This window comes from Chionomys nivalis, chromosome 2 (genome assembly GCF_950005125.1).
Source record: "Chionomys nivalis chromosome 2, mChiNiv1.1, whole genome shotgun sequence".
Taxonomy (NCBI): Eukaryota; Metazoa; Chordata; class Mammalia; order Rodentia; family Cricetidae; genus Chionomys; species Chionomys nivalis.
Window position 1 is genome coordinate 86018841 of NC_080087.1, and position 20114 is coordinate 86038954.

The window sequence follows — 20114 nt, forward strand, 5'->3', positions numbered from 1 at the left end:
CAGTTTCTGGCCTTCACACACATGTGCACGCACCCACATGTGCACACATGCACCCAAACACAGACACACACACACAGAAACTACACGTTCTTTTTTTTTAAAATTATTTATTTATTATGCATACAGTGTTCTGCCTGCATGTATCCCTGCAGGCCAGAAGAAGTTACCAGATCTGATTATAGATGGTTGTGAGTCACCATGTGGTTACTGGGAATTGAACTCAGGACCTTTGGAAGAGCAGCGAGTGCTCTTAACCTCTGAGCCATCTCTCCAGCCCATTTCTTTTATTGTTTTATCGTAGGTAGTCCTTGGGGTTGAATCCAGAGCAGCTGGCCCACTAGGCAAGAGAGATCTACCACTGAGCTTCACCCCCACCCATTCTGTATATTAAGTGTTCGAATACCTGCCTACCCTGGTTCGGCATCCGTTTTGATTGGCAGCTGAACTGCCCTGTGCTAACCACTCCCACCCTGGGCTGAGTATTCTACTAGAGATGTCCCAGCTTCCTTCCGAGTACCTGAGCTGCCCATGCCCCTTCTCCCCACCTTGCCAGGAGCCCCCCTCCATCCCCTCCTCCTCAGCTGTGGGAAACAGAGCCGACTGACGCCACCGCCAAACCCTCAGACCTGCCCCTCTGCAGAAAAATCCCGACTCCCCTTCCTTTCTCAGATCCAGGGGCCTGACCCACTCCCAGCTGTGCTGTGGCATCTTAGACGGGTGGGAGCTCTGCGGCTCTGCCATGACTCAAATCCTGTGCAGGAGGAACCGGAACTGAGCCCCAGAGCCTGTCAGCTCCTGAACAGCAGAACTGAGCTAAAGAGGGGACCCAGAGCAGAACAACATCCTGGACCGATAGCTCATCTTAACGGTTGACTCGACCATGTTAAAAAACACCTAGCCAAAAAATAAAATAAAATAAATTAAAAAAAAAAGAAGTACCTAGCCAATTAGCAAAGCCCATCTTTGAACTGTCTGCAATGGCATTTTCAGAGACAATAGATAATGAGGGTGCTGACCTAATCAATGGATAGTCTCATATTGGGTTTATAATATGATGGCATTATTGAGAAGGTGATGAAAGGGAAAAGATGGGACGCAGCTGTAACAAACAGGTCACTGGAGTGTATCTGTGTGTGTGTGTGTGTGTGTGTGTGAGAGAGAGAGAGAGAGAGAGAGAGAGAGAGAGAGAGAGAGAGAACATATGTGTAGGGGTATGCTCACTCATCTGTGTGTGTATGGAGGCCCGAAGCTGACCCTGGATATCATACTTTATTGCCCATCATCCATTTTAGCTACTTTCCTGTTGCTATGAGACAATGCCACGACCAAAAGCAACTTAGAGAAGAAAGGGTTTGGTTTGGCTTATGATTCCAGAAGGATGAGAGTCTGTCGTGGCTGAATCCACAGGCATGGCAGCAGAAGCAGGAAGCTGAGCAAACCAGCTGGAAGTAGGTGAGGCTTTCTACTCTCAAATCCTGCCTCCCTGGTGGACTTCCTCCAATGAGGCCACATTTCCTTACCCTTCACAAACGGCACCACCAACTGAGGACCAAGGGTTCAAACACCCAACACTATAGGAGGCATTTCTCATTCAAACCACTGCTACTCATCCAAACACACTACGTGTGTGTGTGTGTGTGTGTGTGTGGTGGTCACTGTGTGTGTCTGGGTTTTATGTGGGTTCTGGAATCTGAATTCTAGTCCTCACATTTACAGAGGAGGTGTTTTATCCACTATGACATTTCCCGATCTCTCCACCTTATTTTTTGAGCCAAGGTCTCTGGCTTAACCTAGAGACCACCAAGTCAGTTAGACTGGCTCACCAGCAAGTCCCTTTGGCCTACCTGTTTCCCATCCCCTACCGACAGTGGGGTCATAGGTCAGCTCTTCGACCTGGATGCTAGGATTTGAACTCAGGTCCTTAGGCCTGAACAAGAACTTTACCCATTGAGCCATCTCCCAGGACTCCTGGAGTATAGACTTAGGGGCTATATCTTGCCCTGACCCTGCCCCACTTCCGCTCCATGAAGCGTCCTCACTACTGGGATGGTGTTCTGTCTAACCCATTGGGTCAGGTGAGCATGGACTCCATCATGAGACAATTGTTTTCTCCCTCTGTCCATGTCAGGTGACTCATCACAGTGACACCACAGTCACTGACAGGTCCTTGGGGATGCTGACCTCAGCCAAGGAGGACTAAGGAAAGAGAAATCTCAACATGCCCAGGGTGAAGGTTGGGTTTCCTGGAAACTTTAAGATATAGCTCAAAGACCATTGAGGGCCTTGGGGAGAAGGCTCCAGACAGAAGACGGCTGATTCAAGACTTTACGACTGGTGGCTGGAAGGGTCGTCTCAATGGAGGGCATCTGCCTTCAAAGCCAGTCACTGCATACGGGTGAGGCTAAGACCCAAGGCCCAGGAAAATTCTCCCTACGGATGCCATTGGGAACCTCACTAGCAGCTATTCCCAGCAACCCCCGGTACCTAATGACCTAAACAGAATATAAGATGGTCCCAACCACTGGATGGGCAGGGAATTCCGTAGGGAACCGCAAGAGGGCCACCCCTCTGGGAGGAGGACAGAGGTGGCTTCCTAGGCAAGGCCACGTAGGATGGGCTATGGAGGACTGCACTGGAAACCCAGTCACATCCCAGCATTTATTTGAAACAGAACATTAATTCTGACTGTCATTAGAGTCCATTTCAATTTTGTAATAACATAAAAAGTTAAGAGTCTAATTTATTCATACAAATCTTGTTAGCATCCAATTTCCACATAATATAACATATCTCTTAAAAAGCTGACAAAGCAGGAGGAATTAAAAACAGTTTCAGAAAAGATATTCAGGGGTTCTCGCACTGCCTTGGAGGCAAAGGTGAAGAGGGAGACAGCAGTCAGAGCAGCTTGGAGAAAGCTAGAAGCTTGGAGACCAGAGGGGCGGGCTAATTCCTTATATGCCCCAGACTGCCCCCTCCTGCCGCCTCCACGGAGTCCCCATGCTGTGCCACGTGCAGGTGTGCGCCAGGACGCCACCCAAGCACACCTCAGGCAGGTCCCCAGCACTTCCCCCAGCAAACGGATCCTGGGGAGCCTGTAACTCCTCTTAATTACACGGTTGCAGTGTTTGCATTAGATAGCTGTCGCCCTGTAATTTACCCATACACGGGTTTTAATTGTACATTAATCTTTCTTACACGCCACTCCCATGCTAGATTCTGTACTGGCAGCAGTCCGGGGTCACTTTGTTTATTCCTCAACCAAAAATAGCTGCTGAGTGTAATTGCCCACCGCCCCTCCCCCGCAGCTTACTCTTCCAGAATTACCTGCGGGCTGCTGGGGCTAGGAGAGAGACTCCTGTCACCTGCAAGCCACCTTTCGGCGCCACGTTTGACTGTTTCACAGCTGACATCAATTTTAGCAGAAAGGTCAGCAGCCACAAACAATCTTCCCATCACCAGCCACAAGCTTTGGGGTGCGGGGGGTGTCTTGTCATCCTTTCTCTGAACTCCCACAGGATGGGTGGGCCTGGGAGGGCTCACTTGGGGGGTGGGTGGCAAGCGCCCCCCAGTACCGTGTCGTGTGTCCCCCATTGTGCCCCCCTCCCCTGCTCCCCATCCTTCGTGAACCTAAGAAATCTAGCAGCACAGAGGTTCCAAGGTCACTCGGAGAACCAGGAAGGAGAAGTATAAATTACAAAGCCCTGGACGGCTGCCAGGGCCCCAGAAAGCTACATTTAGCGTGTCATTCTCCCAGCGGTAGGATGAAGCCTTAACTCTCTTCCCGAGGAATTTGAATGGAATTTGTTACAGGGATGTTGTGATTGAAATATCACCAATTGGCTTTTCATGACAACTCAGCAATAGATTGCAGTGGCGATGGGGAATCTCTCTCTCTGTCTCTCTCTCTGTCTCTCTCTCTGTCTCTCTCGTGTGTGTGTGTGTGTGTTAGCGTGCATGCATGTGTGTGCGTGCGCGCGCGCATGTGTTTGTGTGTGTGCGGGCATGTGGTGTGTAGAAAGAGGGGGGATGCTGTTATGTTCTCAGGCTCACCAAGGTGGCAATGAGAGAGTCCCATACAATATTTATGAAATCCAGATGAAGTCCTATGCCCACAATGAGCTGATACCATAACACAGATTTCAAAAAGACACCTTGACATTTGCCCAAGATCAGATTTTCCCTGCCAGAGGCCCAGGAGGCTTTGCGCTGACGGAGGTCTATATGTTCCTCGTCCTCCAGCAATCTTCATTTAAGCTAAGGGCAGTTAGCACTGGGGCCGGCAAATACTCCTGAATGTGTGTGTGGGATGAGGGAAGAAAGATTAAGTGTCCATGGCGACATATTTGTGGGAAATCATAACAGTGGTTTTTACCGGTAAAACACAGGTCTGTTCTGTTTTGTTTTGTTGGTCAATTGAGATTTTTGGTAAGACAGGTCTCTCAACATATCTTGACTGGTCTGGAACTTGCGATGTAGACCAGGCTGGCCCAAACATTCCACCTATCTGTCTCTGGAGTTTGAGATTAAAGAAGGGCAGTTTTGATCATTTTTACTGTTAAACACTTTTCTGGTGTGATGTGCAGAACTCCAGAGAGCTTCTGTGGTGAGGCTCAAACAGTTGCAAAGAGAGGGGTGCGACCATAATCCATCACAGGGAAGCCCAGGAAATAAAAATAAAAGCAAAAATGTATGTCCTTGGGGCCAAAGGTTTATTTCAGGTGCAGCCTCTGCTCTCTCTCTTTTCTTCTAAAAAAAAAAAAAAAAAAAAAAAAAACAAACAAACAAAAAAAAAACAGTGTCTCACAAGGTAGACCAGGCTAGCATCAGACTAGCAATCCTCCTGCCTCAGCATATCAAATGCGAGGATTGCAGGCTTGTGCCACCACACCTAGTAACCTTTGACTTCTTCCAGAGAACCTTTGGAGTCGGGGAGCTGTTTAAGAAGGGGACATTTCAGCCCCCTGAGAGAGGCTGCACTGAGGGCCCTAAGCATAAGCGTGATCATGGGTGGTTATGCGCAGGACCGTTTCCAAAGCCATCCTTCAGAACCTCGGACTCCCCCTCCCCCAGAGTTTGTCATGTGTCTGGAGGTGGCTTTTGGAGACAAAGGCCGGTACACACATACCAGGATCTGGAGTGGGGAGACATGAAATACTGAATGAAGTATGAGGCTCAAGTCCCCAGGTTGTTTACGAGTCCCAAGCAGGGTCGATTTAGGTGGTTTTTGATAAACACTTCATACTCTACATCCTAAGAGAGGCAGAATACTTGTCAAGCACACATCTTTATGATCTGTCCGCCTATAAAACTCGCACGGAAGGTCCGTGCTTAATGCTGGTCTGGCAGTAAATTGGCGCGTCGCGCTGGTCGGCAGAATCAAATTAGCATCGACCCGTAAAAATGTTACTGAATGATTCCTCAAATCTGCCAAGTCTTCAAATCAATTTTGCAAAAAACGTCAGGCTTTTTTTTTTAAACATTGATAAACCTTTCATATTAGTTTTCACAGAAGACCATAAACCTCTCTAATCTGCCATCGTACCAAAGGGGAAAAAAGGTGTTGTTTTCGCAAACCACTTTTAGCTCTTCCATCTTCACACACCCGCCTACACATCACACAAACAATGTGTGTGTCACGGAGTCATTTGTTGTCCTATTTTAAAGTGACTTGTATTTGGTTCACACAGACCGTGTGCCCTGTGATCCCAAACCTTGGAGAGAATTTCTCCCAATACCAAGATAGAGAGTTCTCACTCTTGGCCTTGGAGGTAAGCGGTCTCAAGTTGGCTTCTTCCAGAAAGCCTTCTAGAATTCTCTACTGAATCTTACGCATTTGCATCCCTTGGGCACCCAGTGTATTTGTCCTGTGAACTTCTCATTGCTGATACTGGGTAGGCGGGGGTTGCTCACACTGATTCATGGGGGAGGTGTGGGCTCTCTATCTTGAGGGTCAGTCCAGCTGCCCCAGCTAGAATCCTTTACCCACTTTGTCAAACCTTAGACACCCCATCACTCTGTGCTTGTCACACCCCAGTTGAATGTGGGTCCACTCCCTTCCCAAAGGATAACAAGAGCATGAAGAACGGCTCATTCATTCCAAGGACTCTGACTCGGGGTTCTCATTGCCCAACCACATAGCTTTCCAAAGACTTCTGTTTGATTGGAAGGAAATGGGCCAGATGCAGCCAAAGGCAGAAGGTATTGTTATGGTCAAGCGATGGCAGGATCCGTTGAGATGGTTTTATTAGTTCTGCTTCCACTCGGATGGAAAACAGGACAGCTACGGAAAGCTAGCGTTAAAAGCCAAGGAGCCTATGACACATGAAAGAAACAGTGCTTTTGATGGGGCAGAAGGACTTCCAGACGCCTGCAAAGGGATCCAACAGCAGGTACACCCATCGAGGATGGAGAGGAAGGCACCTAAGGAATGGAACCTAACACATGCTAGACAAGTGCTCTACCACTGAGTCCCTCACTGCTAGATTCTAGGCAAGGGAAATTACCTCCTGCCTCTACCACTGGGTTATATTCCCAGACCTTTTCTTTTGAGATAGGATCTTCCCCAAGCTGGCTTTGAACTCACTCTGTAGCCCAAGTAGGTCATGAACTTGTGATCCTCCTGCTTCCGCTTCTGGAATGGCTGGGATTACAGGACCATGCACCAGGCTCAACTAAGGGATGATGCTTTTTAACGGCCGGTGCTTATAGCCCTGGGTAAGCATGTGTGCTGCTCCCTCATAGCTGTTCCATGATAGCTGCATGTGTGCTGCTCCCTCATAGCTGCATGTGTGCTGCTCCACCATAGCTGCATGTGTACTGCTCCACCATAGCTGCATGTCTGCTGCTCCCTCATAGCTGCATGTCTGCTGCTCCACTACAGCTGCATGTCTGCTGCTCCACTACAGCTGCATGTCTGCTGCTCCACTATAGCTGCATGTCTGCTGCTCCATCATAGCTGACTTTGGAGAGGAAAGGCCACTTAGAGGGAACAGATTCCCAGTACAGAATGGCCTTTAGGGACTGAGAACCCAACTTCTAGAGCCCTTACCAGGGCAGCTCAGTATACTGAAAAAGCCCTGTCGGGTCACATAGGTAGGAGGGGCTAAAAGGACCAATGAGTTGCTCTTCATCACATGGGCTTTCAGTCATTGGACTTTCACGGTGCCTTGATTTGTACTTGGATAGTCTTGGACACTGAGACAGCAGTGAACGTGATTCGCACAGGGCAGACTCAAAGTTCATAGTGACAGTTGCGGTTCCCACCCTCACACAGAAGTGCCAGACTACTCCATCTCCTGCCTTCTAGAAGAGCAGATTCAAACTTCCCCCGGAAAGGAACTATACACACCTATAGAGACACTTCAGAATCCTATCATCTGGGGGTGGAAGTGAATTTTAAGATATTGAAGAATGTTTTCAGGTTCAAAATATCCTGGGCAAAAAAGAAACTCTATTAGTCATCTGAGAAATCAAATTAAAAACACAGTGTGATAGCTCTACATAGTCACAGGATGGCTAAAATGACAAAAGCCAACCACACAGATTTGGAAAGAACGTGGAATGACCAGAACCCTTACACATAACTGTTGAGGAGACCAAGGCGGTGCATCCTACCCCCACCCCAACACACACACATGCACACATTCATATACGCACACAGGATCTCGATAGGAAGGTTGGGCTGGTCTTGAGTTCATGATCCTCTGGCCTTAGCTTCTCACGTATGGGAATTACAGGTATGCACCTGCATGCATAAATCTGTTTGCAGCTCCCATAAAAGTTGCGTTCCCCTAACCTAGAGACTCTAAGTTCTTGCTTCTCAGAAATGTTTATATGAACCCAAGGAACACATGCAGAAACATGTGCAACATGGTTTGTCACGGTCAAAAGCCTCGGAGCAACCTAAATGTCAACCAACAGGAGAATGGGTAAATAGGTTAGAGTGTGTGCACACAAGTCAGCTCCTTGTTGCCACAGCGAAACAGATGAGGGAACTGCTGTGTAAAAAGAAAAAGGGGGGTTAGCTTATGGGCCTAGAGTTTCCAGTACATGATTAGGAGGTCCCAAATGCTTTGGGGTTCTGATGAGAGTGCCAAATGACAACGATGGAGCACCTCATGAATTCAAGAAGCAACAAGAAAAAAAGAAAGACCATTGTATGATTCCACAATCCCCTTTCGGGCACGCCCTGAATGATGACCTAAAGTTTTCCCAAAATACTGCACCTCTTCATGGTTTGCAATACTTCCCAATTAATAGCACCTTAGGGACAAAGCCTTCCAAACATGGGCCTCTGGTGGACACACATGCAAACCGCATGGGAGCCCTGGAGAATAATCAGGATGAAAAACCAACAGTGATACACAGGGCAGATGTATCCCTCAAACACGATGCTGACCCAGTCACACAGGCACGTAGGCTGTAATTCCGTATCTCTCAGATTCAAGAGCAAGGAAAACAAACCTATGGCATTAGTAACATGAAGGGGGGTGGCTGGAACAGGAAAAGGGATCTCTGGAGTGTATGTTAGCCGTATTCTGATGCCTGCTCTGGTGCTGGGAAACACGGGCCTGAGCGGCTCTCAGACAGTCGATACATGGCTCACACACGCCCCACTCACTTTTGTGTATGCTTTGCTGTAAGTGGAATAAAAGCTTTTCAAGTGCACTTGTGAAGCATATCACTATATTATACTATATCATCGGGAAACCGTTTTCAGAGGATTTGGGCATGGAGACAGCTGGGCAGTTGAGAGTGCCGGCTGCTCGTGCAGAAGACCCAGATTCAGTTCCGAGCACCCACACAGGCAGCTCACGACTGCCTGCAACAGCAGCTCCAAGAAATCCCATGCTCTTTTACACACAAAACACACACACACAAATCCTCTCAAACAAAGACTTGAGGTGGCCTTGGCAGAGGAGCCGCTTGCCCCACCCCAAACCTTTCTCACTTTGTCAGTTTAGATCCCTGACCAACGTGTTAGGCTAAGAGACCAAAGGAAGGACAGTAACAACAGCAGCTGTCGCCTTGCTGGAAGCTGCTAGACTCACCTCGAAGAGGCATGGAAGGGGAGAGGTGGGAGCTCTCATTATTCCCATTTTATAGATGAAGAAATCAAATCCCAAGCCCACACAATGACTAAGGGGCAAAAAGCTAAGATTCGAACCAGTTTGACTCTGTGCACCAGCTTCAGTTACAACCTGGAGGTGGCCCCCTGGGGCGGAGTGAGGGGTGTATGTGGTTGTCATGGTTGTCTGTTGACATTTTAATTAATGGAAAAGGAGATGGAGACGAGCTAAATCACAGCCAGAGTGCGCTTTCACAGGATGAATGGTCGTGAAATTAGATTTGCCGATGAAGCCAAACCTCACGAGACCCCAAATCTCAGCAGAAAACAGCGAGTCCGACCCAAGCAGGGGAAACTCAATTTACTACGCACACCAAGTCAGTAATCCACACAAAATGACTTTCCAAAGATGAAGACATGTGAGTGGCTGCCATGAAGGATGGTGGAGGTGGCACTGACCACGGACAGCCCGCAGCCTCTGCTGAAAGGACGTAACGGACATAGGAAGGCCATGGGAACTGTCGCTAGGGAACAGGACCCACATTGGACTCAGATTATTTGTTGGAGGCAAGGTAGGGAGGTATCCTTATGAGGGAGAGAGACACCTAGGAGTGGGCAGATGTTTCCAGAGAAACCCAGAACACTGGCTCCAGCAAGCCTGAGGTCGGCCATGTGCCCCACTGTCTCAAAAAATATAGTAGTCCGCTTGGATCTCATGCTGAACTCAACAGGAGTAGCTAGTGCTTTGAACACTGACTCAAACAGTGGTACAGACAGACTTCACCGTGAGCTGGGTTTCACAGGCAGTGTACCATAACGGAAGCTCAACCTCGGTAGAGAGAGCACCTGCCAAATGTACTGGCTCAACCCGTGTGAAAGACTACCTGCCTCACCTACTGGTTTCCAACAGTGTAGACAGACGCCGGCGCTGCAAACTGGGTTTAACCACCTGAGCCCTGGAAGACAAAGGCTGCTGACAAGTCAGGCTGGGGTCTGAAGGGACGCCTGGGCCTGGGCAGAGCCTAGTCACCAAGAAAGCTGTCTGAGCTCTCTGAGCTGCGTTCAAAGGCCCCGGAGAGTGGGGCAGACACAGACTAAATGGTGGGTTCCAGTGCTGACTTCCAAGACTCAACCAGTGTACGCCTCCCACATGTACCACACGCCAGCTCCACAGGACAGACAGACTGTCTGCACCAAACCCTAATTCAGCCAGCGGCAAGAAACTGCCCGCATTAGGCACTGGCTCAGCTGGTGTAGATATACTATGTCACACGACGACTCCACCAGTATAGACAGACCGAAAGTTTAGGGCCCCAGGCCTGCCAGTCAGCAGAGCCGTGCGTACCTCCTCCAGACCAAACTCTTCATGGCTGACACAGCGGGAAGAACAACATTTGTACAAGCTCTGTGGCCCTGTGGCTGAGTAGGTTAGCCCAGGTTCCCCCAAGGCTAGGTATGGGGACCTTGGAGGCTGAGATGCTCCCTTCTAACACTGCCTCCTTCCCTTACCCCACCCTGCCCACCAACAAGGCTGGAGGAAGGTCTCAGTGCTCACAAGGCTGGGCAGATGAATCTTGTCCAGACAGATGAGTCAGCCCCCCAAAAAGAGATGGCTTCCAAGATGGGTATGACTTGTCTGTTAAGCATGAGTCAGCCTGAGCCTAGGGTATAGAATGCTGGCAGAGGGACATTGCTGTATCGCCTCCCCATGGATGGGCATGCCCAGTGGTCCACCGATAGCTAGCAGCCACAGCAGAAGAGGGCCGGGCCAGCCTGAACAGAAAGCCTTGGGCAAGCGGCAGACAGCCACAGGGGACTCCACCGGAGAGCACGGAGAGCCAGGGGAGAACAGCCTACCCTCAGGCAAAGAGCCTCAGATAGGCCCAGGGTCACAAAGCATAAAACCATACCACCTAGAACTTCTTCCCTGCCTTCGCTCTCATCTCCAAGGCTGGCCCAGATGGGAAGCATCTGGCTCTGGCCCAGACACAGTGAGGACAAGGTGACAGCGACCTGGGCTGTTGCCTGCAGCTCGGCAGCCACTCAGCTCAGGGCCTGCAGCCAGCAGCATGGGCACACACCAGGAAGTCGGGTGACTCACAGGCCTGCTTTCCCCCACCCCAGCTCTGGAAGACGAAGGAGCCTGGGGGACAGGGATGCTCTCTGTGTGGAAGCCAGGGCCCTGAGCCACAGACAGCCTGGGAAGATGTAGACTTCAGAGGGAGTGGGGGAACCCTCAGCTCTGGGCAGTGTCCCTCAAAGGGACAGAAGCAGGTACAGTTCATTAGGAGGGAGGGAACAGAGGGACGCGCGAAGGAGTTCTTTCTGAGCAGATGCCAGCCAACTGCCAGGGTAGATCCACTACATGGCAAGTGAAGAAACTATGGGGCGGGGGGCGGGGGAGGCCAGGAAGCTAAGTAAATACAACACAGCAGGAGTAGCAGGCAACCAGCTCCAGAGGAAGGTGGGCCAGCGGACGAGCAGGTGGCTGAAGCCTTGCTCCACTCCCCTGGGGGAAGGCGGGTCCTGGGTGAGGCTAGTTCAAAGAGGTGTCCACTGTGTTCATTAGCTTTGGTTTGGTTTGGTTTTTGGAGCCATCTGGGAAGAGGGAACCTTAATCAAGAGGATGCCTCCATCAGATTGGCCCGCGGGCTTGTTTTTTAAGGGCATTCTCTTGATTAATGATTGATGAGGGGTTGGAGAACTGGCTCAGTGATTAAGAGCACTGCCTGCTCTTCCAGAGGACCTGGGTTCAAGTCTCAGCAACTTGATATAGATGGCGGCTCACAACCATCTATCATGGGAACGAATGCCCTCTTCTGTTATGCTGGCATACACGTAGATAGAGCACTCATATGCATAAATAAATATGTAAGGTTGATGTGGAAGAGTCCAGCTCACTGCGAGTGGAGCCCACCCTGTGCAGATGGTCCTCGGAGACATAAGAGAAGTAGCTGACCTTGAGTCAAGAGGGTGAGTCCGTAAGTAGGGGGTCTTCGCTTCAGTTCTTGCCTGCAGATTCCTGCTTGAGTTCCTGTCCAGACTTCTCCGCATAACGAACTGTACCGTGTAGGTGTAAGACAAATCCTGTCCTCTCCACATGACTTGGTGCTTTCTCACAGCAGCAGATACCCCAACAGACAAGTTTGGTGCAATAGAGGTGGGCTGGGGAGTACTGCAGAGACCTGGCTGCACGGCCAGCCATCGGACCACTGCGTCCTGGAACCGACAGGAGCTCAGACTCCAGGAGGACCTCTTCCTCAGGGAACCACGAGCTCTCACCTGTGTCCCACAAGCCTCATCTCAACCATGTCCCCTCCCAAACCAGTTCCTTTGGAAGTGCGGCTCTGTATTTCTACTGTCTCTGCAGCTCCCTTCTCATGGGTCTCCCTACCCCACAGCAGCTAGCTGAATAAGCACCTGGTCTCGAATGCAGCTGCCTCTAGCCTCTCTTGCATCTGTCAGCAGCACACAAACGTGGTCCATTCCTTCCTGAGGCTGCCCCCCCAACCTGGTACATACCAGCCACTCCTTTAGATCTTAGCAGAAGAATCATCTCAGTTCTCCCACCATGAACTCAGGACCTCTGGAAAAGCAGCCAGTGCTCTTAACTTCTGAGCCATCTCTCCAGCCTCCACCCTCAGTCTAAGTCAGCTCGCTAGCTTGCTTGTAGGGCTCCTAACAACCTAACTATTCCTGTTGGGGTCACAACCCAGCACTTGCTTGGCAGACGCAGGTCCAAACATCCCCTCCATACCTTTCTCAAGTCTAGACAGCCATGGGCATTGGTTATTTCTAATAATGCCTTTGCCTAGTATATAATGGTGCAATGGATGGATGAGCGACAGCCGTCACTGTCTCACAAGGGCAGGGACTGCACCGCCTTTGCTCACCTTGTATCCAGGGTCTGACACAGTGACAGACATCAAATACATACTCAATAAACACTCACTGATGGCAGAATGAAGGAGAGTGACGGGAGGGCTGGCCCTGGGAGTGTGACACAGGAGTCATTCGACTCCAAGTTTCAACGCTGACAACCGTAGTTTAGTCCAAATAAATGTCACTCACCAAAGCCAGCTGGGTTTGACAGGGAAAGGATACCATACCCTCACTATCACCAGACGTCCCCCCACCAAAGCATCAGTGCCCCAGAGGTAGGGTCTTCCAGGTGGGAAATGAGGATGCAAATCCCAGCCTGCCAGCCTGGGGAGGCAGCTACACCTGACATCCCCAGCCCTAGATTTGGGTACTCTGAGAACAGGACCGGGGTTGCCACTGGCTGTTGGCCCACAGGGACACAGCCTTCCCGGCTTCTTCCGGAGGGCAATAACTACTCCTCTGATTTCCTAACCACCCACGATCAAGTCCCGGCGAGCCTGTCTGCAACAACAGATGACAAATGACAGGTAGTTTTCCAGAGGGTAGAAGTCACAGTTTCTTTACACTAGCGATGTGTCAGTCACATCCTCTGCCACAGTGATTTACTGACCGGAGGGTCATTTATCCTTCAGCCAATAAGAAGTGAGCCGATGGCTCCCTATGTTCTGCACCTGAGCTCAGGAAGCTGTCCCCAGGTCACCGGAGCCAGTGAGTCTTTTCTCTTTGGGGGCCGCTTTTTCTGGGGAAGGAAGGACTCAGCTGCTCTGAAGTCAGGCAAATCTAGCAAGGGACTCCAAGGACAAAGCACCCAGGAGCGTCTGGTCACTAGAGGGTCACACGAAGGCTGCCCACCTCCAGCAAGTGTCCTGCTGCTGACACTGATGCCACATATGCACGCACGCAGCGTCTTTACTCATCTAGTTTATTTTTGGCTGTCCCTCTGCAGTGCCGTCTTGACCTCCCCAGGCCAGCATTATATAAACCTCCTTTTAGAAGACTCATTACCTTCTGATTAACATAGGGGCTGGGCAGTTGTCTACTGACTGTAATTTGTTCCGTTGCAGCTGTTGTGCATGGACAAATCAGAGTGGTGAGGACCTGGGTGTGTTAAAACGGGGGGTCAGACTCCAGGTCAGTGTAGGTGAGAGGCGGGCAAGTGAGCAGGTGACCACACCTTTTCCACCTGGCCCCCTCAGCACTCCAGTGGCCCCAGCAGTTTTCTCCGACCCCACACACCAGCCAAGCAGTCATCCCAGCTCTGAGCACCAACCTCTCCTCCATCAGCAAAGCCACAAAAAGCAGCGGCTGGCACGAACTCAGAGCAAAGTGCAGGGAAGCAGCCAGCACCGTATTTCCAATCAGAGAAATCCGACTTTCCCCGTTGTAAATGAATGAAAGATAAATTCTGAGATGAGGCTGCCAAGCACACTTGCCCAACAACCGTGGTGGGGGAGGGTGGGGGGGGTAGTTAACTGAACTTTCCCAGACTTATTAGCTTACATAAACAGAGATTTGAATAAATGTTTAAAAAATCAAATTCCCTTGATACACTGTAATCAGTAAATGTTCATTACGGAAACACAGCAAATATGCATAAAATTTCCCAAGTGATATTCCAGCTACAAGATGGAAAAGACATCTCCAACAGCAGGCTGAGTTACACAGCGTCCTCCGTCAAACAAGCCAGCTCTCCTTTCCTGGCTGGAGCCAGAGAAAAATAGATTTCATTTTGCCCACTCAGGGAATTTATAAATGAGTACACCCCCTCCCCGGCTGATTGATGTTTCTCTATAAATAATTAATCCTTGACCTTGCTTTGAGACAGCCTTGACTTTTTAAATTTGGGGTCTTTAAAAAAAAACAAGAAAAGCAAAAAATCAATACCCCAGGAACATAATTCACTCCCACAAAGTTGGATTCCAGGTAAATGAATAAATAAGTTGGCCATTCATGTGTCCCATGGTGACTCTACCAAATGATGGGACGGGGTCAGGCTTTGAGGTTTTCTGTGTTCAACGCTACTGGATTATTGATCACCCCCATTTTGACTCAGTCTTTTCGGGGCTGAATAACAAGGAACATGTTTCCACTCTCAAGAGGCCCTGGACCCTGTCTGCCTGCAGGTGGTGGGGTGGTTTGATTAAAAGAAAACGTCCTGTAGGGCATAATGGCCCACACGGGTAATCCCAGCACTCAGCAGGTTGAAGCCATGAGTTCCAAACCAGCTTGGGCTACACAGTGAGACTCTGCCTAAAAAACAAAAGAGAGGGACTTCTATGAGAACCACCGTCCCTCCCTCATTGACCTTACAACAGTGCTTCAGGGTCAGGAGACACTGGTGATGGGAAGTTTGTTAAAAAGAGTGCTGCGTGTCAAAGGTTGCACTAGGGCGGAACTTAAGACAAGGCCCCCTCTCCACCAGTAAAAGGTCAATGTGAACCTTCAAAAAAGTGACTTGGTGGAGGAAGTTCAGGCCTGTGATTGAGAAGGGAGGTAGGGGAAAGAGTTAGTCTACCTTTACCCTTTACTCCTACCACCTGGAGCTAAGTCCTTGGCCACCAACGGAGTCTCCCACTTGGCCTGCAGCCTGGTTACTTCCGTAGAAACAGAGAGCTCCAGAAGCCCATTCCCCTTAGAGCCAATCACGCTTAGGGTCCTGCTGGGAGGAGGCTCAGAGACGCGACGCGGTAGATGCCGAGTCGCTGAAATGGCTGCAGGACAGTGTTCCAAGATTGGACCTGTATGCCTGCAGCCCAGGACTCAGTCCCCCGACTGTTCCAGCTCCAGGCGAGGGCCGCAGGGCACGGAGACAAAATGTACAAGTAAAGTTAGGGTTTGGAGTCCTGCGCAAGAAATAGAGAGAGGTCACTGCATGCCCAAGCGCCACCTCTGGCCCTGCCCAAACCCGGGAACGCACCTTCGCCTGGTCAGGCCGGCCTTCCGCGAAGCCAGAGCTGCAGTTGGCAAAGCAGCCCCTACTCAGCAGCTGGAGTTGCTGCCACCGCTAGACTGGGCTCAGTCCCGCCACGAAGAGGATCATCTCACCGCCTGCCACCCCCATCCGCCGGAGGCTCCAACTCCCGCACTCCGGGACACACGCATGCACACACCTCCCTGCGATCACTGACGCACGCACATTCGCCCGAAGCACAAAACAGGCCGGGGCCCTAGAGAGTTGCGGGGAGGAGATGCGCAATGGAGTGCTCAGATACCTTACGCCTCCCGGTGGGAAGCCAAGGTCGCCAACAACTTCCCCTTTCTCCTTGCCAGCCCCAAACTGATCCCTTTGTCCCAGCTCCAAGCGCACGTCAAAGCCTCGGCGCCCTGGTTGTCCCAGTCCGACCCTGGGGCGCTCGCCGCTCAGAGCCCAAAGCTGCCTCCAAGCACCCAGCATCCAGGTCTAGGAGCAGGAATGAAGGATCCTCAGGGAGAGCCCTAAGAGAGAGAAAGGCAGTTCCCAGGCGCGAAGAAAACCAAGGATCGAAAGTCTAATTAAAGTTCCCGCTCATGGGGGCTGGTCCCCAAAGTACCGCCAGACCCAAGCACCGCACGCCCCACTAGCACCTGCAGCTTGAGATTCCGATCCATGTCGAGCGTCGAGATTTGCGCTCAGGGCGGTCCCGGGTTCATTCAAGGGTTCCCGAGGGCATCCCTTAGGGTAAGCAGCCGGCTTAAGGAGAAAACAGGATGATGTGGGGCGCAGGCACTTACCTGGCGCGGCCGGTGCTTTCCAGGCCACGGGTTTCTCCTGTCCGGCGAGGTTTTTGACGGCGGGAGAATCCTCCTCGCGGCTCTTGGGAAGCAAGGAGGATCTCCGCCCGGGCCGGGCTGCGTCTCTTTCTTCTTGTAGTCCTAGGTGCCGGGAGTGGGCGATTGGCGTAGAGTCGGCGGCCGGAGCGCGCGGGAGAGGTTGCGGCGGCGTGCTCCTATTGGGTCCCCCGCACTGGTTGCGTCCCCTGTCTCTGCCACCGCCCGGTCCTGTCTCCTCCTCACGGAGCCACCAGACCCGGCTCCAGAACCAGCACCGGGAAGGCTCCCAGCGAAGTGCGAGCGAAGCCTCCGGCGAGGCTGGAAATAGCGCCGCGCCCGCCCGGCGCCCCGCCCCCAGTTCGGGCCCCGCCCCACGGTGGAAAGCGGCTATCGCGGTGGCGGGGTAAAGAAGAGGAAAATCTCTTCCCGGATCTCTCAATCCTCCCGGGAGCTTACGGGCGCCACACCCACGCTCGATCGGCGGCTCCCGCGGCCCCAGTGGCCGCGCGCTCCGAAGGAGATGCCGCTGGGCGCGGTCGGGCGGCTGCGGGGGGTGGGGTGGTATTGGAGCGGGCATCGCCGGGCTCGGGGATCCCCATTGCTGGACTCTATTCTGCCGCTTGGCTCCACTCCGCAGCTTCTTAGCTTCCACTGCCCGGGTGGTGGCACTGAGTAACCCCACGCTGACCTGGGGGGAAAAAAGAAAAGGCGCTAGCAGACAGGGTCGTGTGCTCTAGACCCAACAGCGCGGGGTTGGGGGTGGGGGTGGGGGTGAAGGGCTTGAAAAGGGTTTGATGCACAGAAGATTCAAGTAGGTTCCCAGACTACAGTCCGCGTGGAATTCGATCAAGGCTTTGTGTCTTGGTACTCACCCCCAAATTTCTGAGTCTGTATTTAACCACAAGTGCCCAATGACCCGGATTCTCGCTTGAGAACTTCATCCGTAAGAGTCCGCCTGGCACCAGCCTGAGAGCTAAAGCAAGCAACCCTTCTCCATCCATCCCAGAGCAAGAATGGGAAAGTCACTGGTCCACAGCCACACAGCCCAGGGTAGAACGGGGACTCGGTTCCAGGGCTGTGGATTCAAATCCTTGTTTTTCCAGAGAAGAGGAGCCCCAACCTGCAGAGGGTGATCAGGCACTAGGAGAAAAGACCAGCTGTGCACCCATACCAACCATTTCTAAGCCCTGTAAGTCTGTCACTGCCTCGTCTTGAAGGAACATACAGAACAAGATTTAAAAACAAAACGCTTAGAAGCTTCCAGTAATGGAAGAAATGGCGGTTCCCTCCCTGAGATGATTTGTTGTTTGGTTGGTTGGCCTGACTCCACCCAGCTGACCCACGTGAGTGATGAAGTTAGGAACTGGAATGGACCTGTGGCTATTGAGTGATCTGATAAGGATGTGGCAGTCCTGGGGAGGAACAGAGCCACGCATGAGCACAGCCTGAGCGGTCCTGGGGCCTCTTCAATGGCCTCAGTTAAGCTGAGTGTCAGAGGATCATCACCAGGGCAGGTGAGAAGACAAGCAAGCTTATGATGACCTTCCTTAGATTGTTTTTGTTCTGTTTCTGTTTTTTAGATCGATTCTCTCTCTCACTAGCCCAGGCTAGCCTCACACTTGCAGTGTAGTTCAGGCTGACCATGAACACACCATCTTTTTTTCTCAACCTCCAAGTGCTGGGATTACAGGCATGTACCACTTTTAAGGAATCTTTGTTTACACTGTGAAGATGCATTTTTGCCAAGGCACCTTCTAATTGGTTTAGTAAAGGGTTGAACAGCCAATAGCTAGGCAGGAGGTATAGGCAGGACTTCCGGGCAGAGAGAGGAAGTAGGAGGAGATAATCAAGAGGCAGAGAGACATCAAGGAGGTAGATGGACATACAGAATGAAAGGAAGGTAAAAGGCATTTTAAAATGTAAAATGTAGATTAATAGAAATGGGTTAATTTAAGTTATAAGAGCTAGTTAGGAACAAACCTAAGCTACAGACTGAGCTTTCATAATTAATAATAATTCTTTGTGTCATTATTTATGAGCTGGCTGCTCAGAGAAAAATCCATCTACATCCACCACACCCAAGCTTCCTTTTATCCCTTTTATTTTTGCATCAATAAAGTATGCGCTGTTATTCTTATCTTTCACATGAGGAAACTGAGGCACAAGATGCCATCAAGTTGTGACTGTCAACAAACCTGGATGGTGGTAGAACTAGGATGGGGCCTAAGTGGAATGGGTTCATGTCGGAGTACCCTGTTTGGAGCACAAGGTGGTCCAAGTCTTGGGGCTGTGCTGCTCCTTTGGCTGCAGCGGTTACTTGTAGGAAGGAAGGTGCAAGTATGTTCAAGTTCAGATAGAGTGAGATGGATGTGAGGGACAGGACTTACAAGTCAGAAAGAACGGGCAGTAGAAATGTCAACCTACATCCAGACACTGTCAGAGTGGAGTGGAAGAGGCGGGCACAAGGAAGGCGAGTGGGCAGAAAGCTCTAGGCAGGTGCTCTACCAGTGAGCCACAACCAGCTACTGTCCACGACCGTCCGGCCAGCCTAAGCTGCAGTCCCCATGGCTTTACAGCCCCTCAACTTCCAGCCTGTCACCGCACCCAGAGTCCTGGCCACCGCACCCAGAGTCCTGGCCACAACTCCACTAGATGGTTGCCAGCGAGGGCTACATCTGAGCCTAAACTAACCCAGTAACTTGGTCTCAGAAGCCCACTGGTCACCGGAACCTCTTCAGCAGCATGCACCCTTTAGAGGGTAAATACACATGCATGCCAGTTACACACCTACCCTCAAGCACGTGTTTGCACACATTGGCCAGTGGAGAGATAATGGGAACTTCCATCCCCAGCCTAGCCTCAAAGCTGGGAGGAGCCTTTAGACAGCAATCACCTGCATAGAACAAGTTTACACAGGCTTTATTTCCCTAGAGCCAGTCCACACAGGCTTCCCCATGACGGGTGAGCACAGCTAGTCAGGCCATGGCAGCTGTCCTGTGTGCGGCAGTCCTCCTGGGAAGGCCGGTTTTTCCGTTAGCTTCCCCAACTTTACTTACTAACCCTTATTTGCATGTAATATTCAGGCAGACGCCAGGAGGAATAAACAATGCTGCATGCCTTTGACACTCTCCACATTTTTGTCCCTTTCACTCGTCCTTCCCTTGGGGAGAATCCCTGAAGGAGGCCAGGGGCCCCTGGAAGGAACAGGCAATGAGTTTTCCTCCTGAGATTTGCTAAGGGCTGCAGTGCCCTTTTGTGAAAGTCAGGCCCAGCCTCTGCAGCGAGGGAGGTGGAGACACGCTGTAAAGCTCAGGCATGAAGCCCTGTGCCTGCTTGCGGGTTTTGATATGTGCGTCTTCACCAAAAGATTTGTGGCAAACACATCTCTTTGCATCCTAACTAAGGGAAAAGCCAC

General features: G+C 51.1%; 1 protein-coding gene across 1 annotated transcript in view; it reads right to left on the reverse strand.

Moving 5' to 3' along the window:
• The window catches only part of Chst8 (carbohydrate sulfotransferase 8), a 137650-nt gene extending 120589 nt beyond the window's left edge, over positions 1–17061 (reverse strand). Inside the window, exon 1 of the mRNA XM_057762108.1 lies at positions 16661–17061. The gene's annotated coding sequence lies outside the window, so the exon portion shown is untranslated. The remainder of the gene's footprint in view (positions 1–16660) is intronic.
• Positions 17062–20114: the final 3053 nt, after the last annotated feature.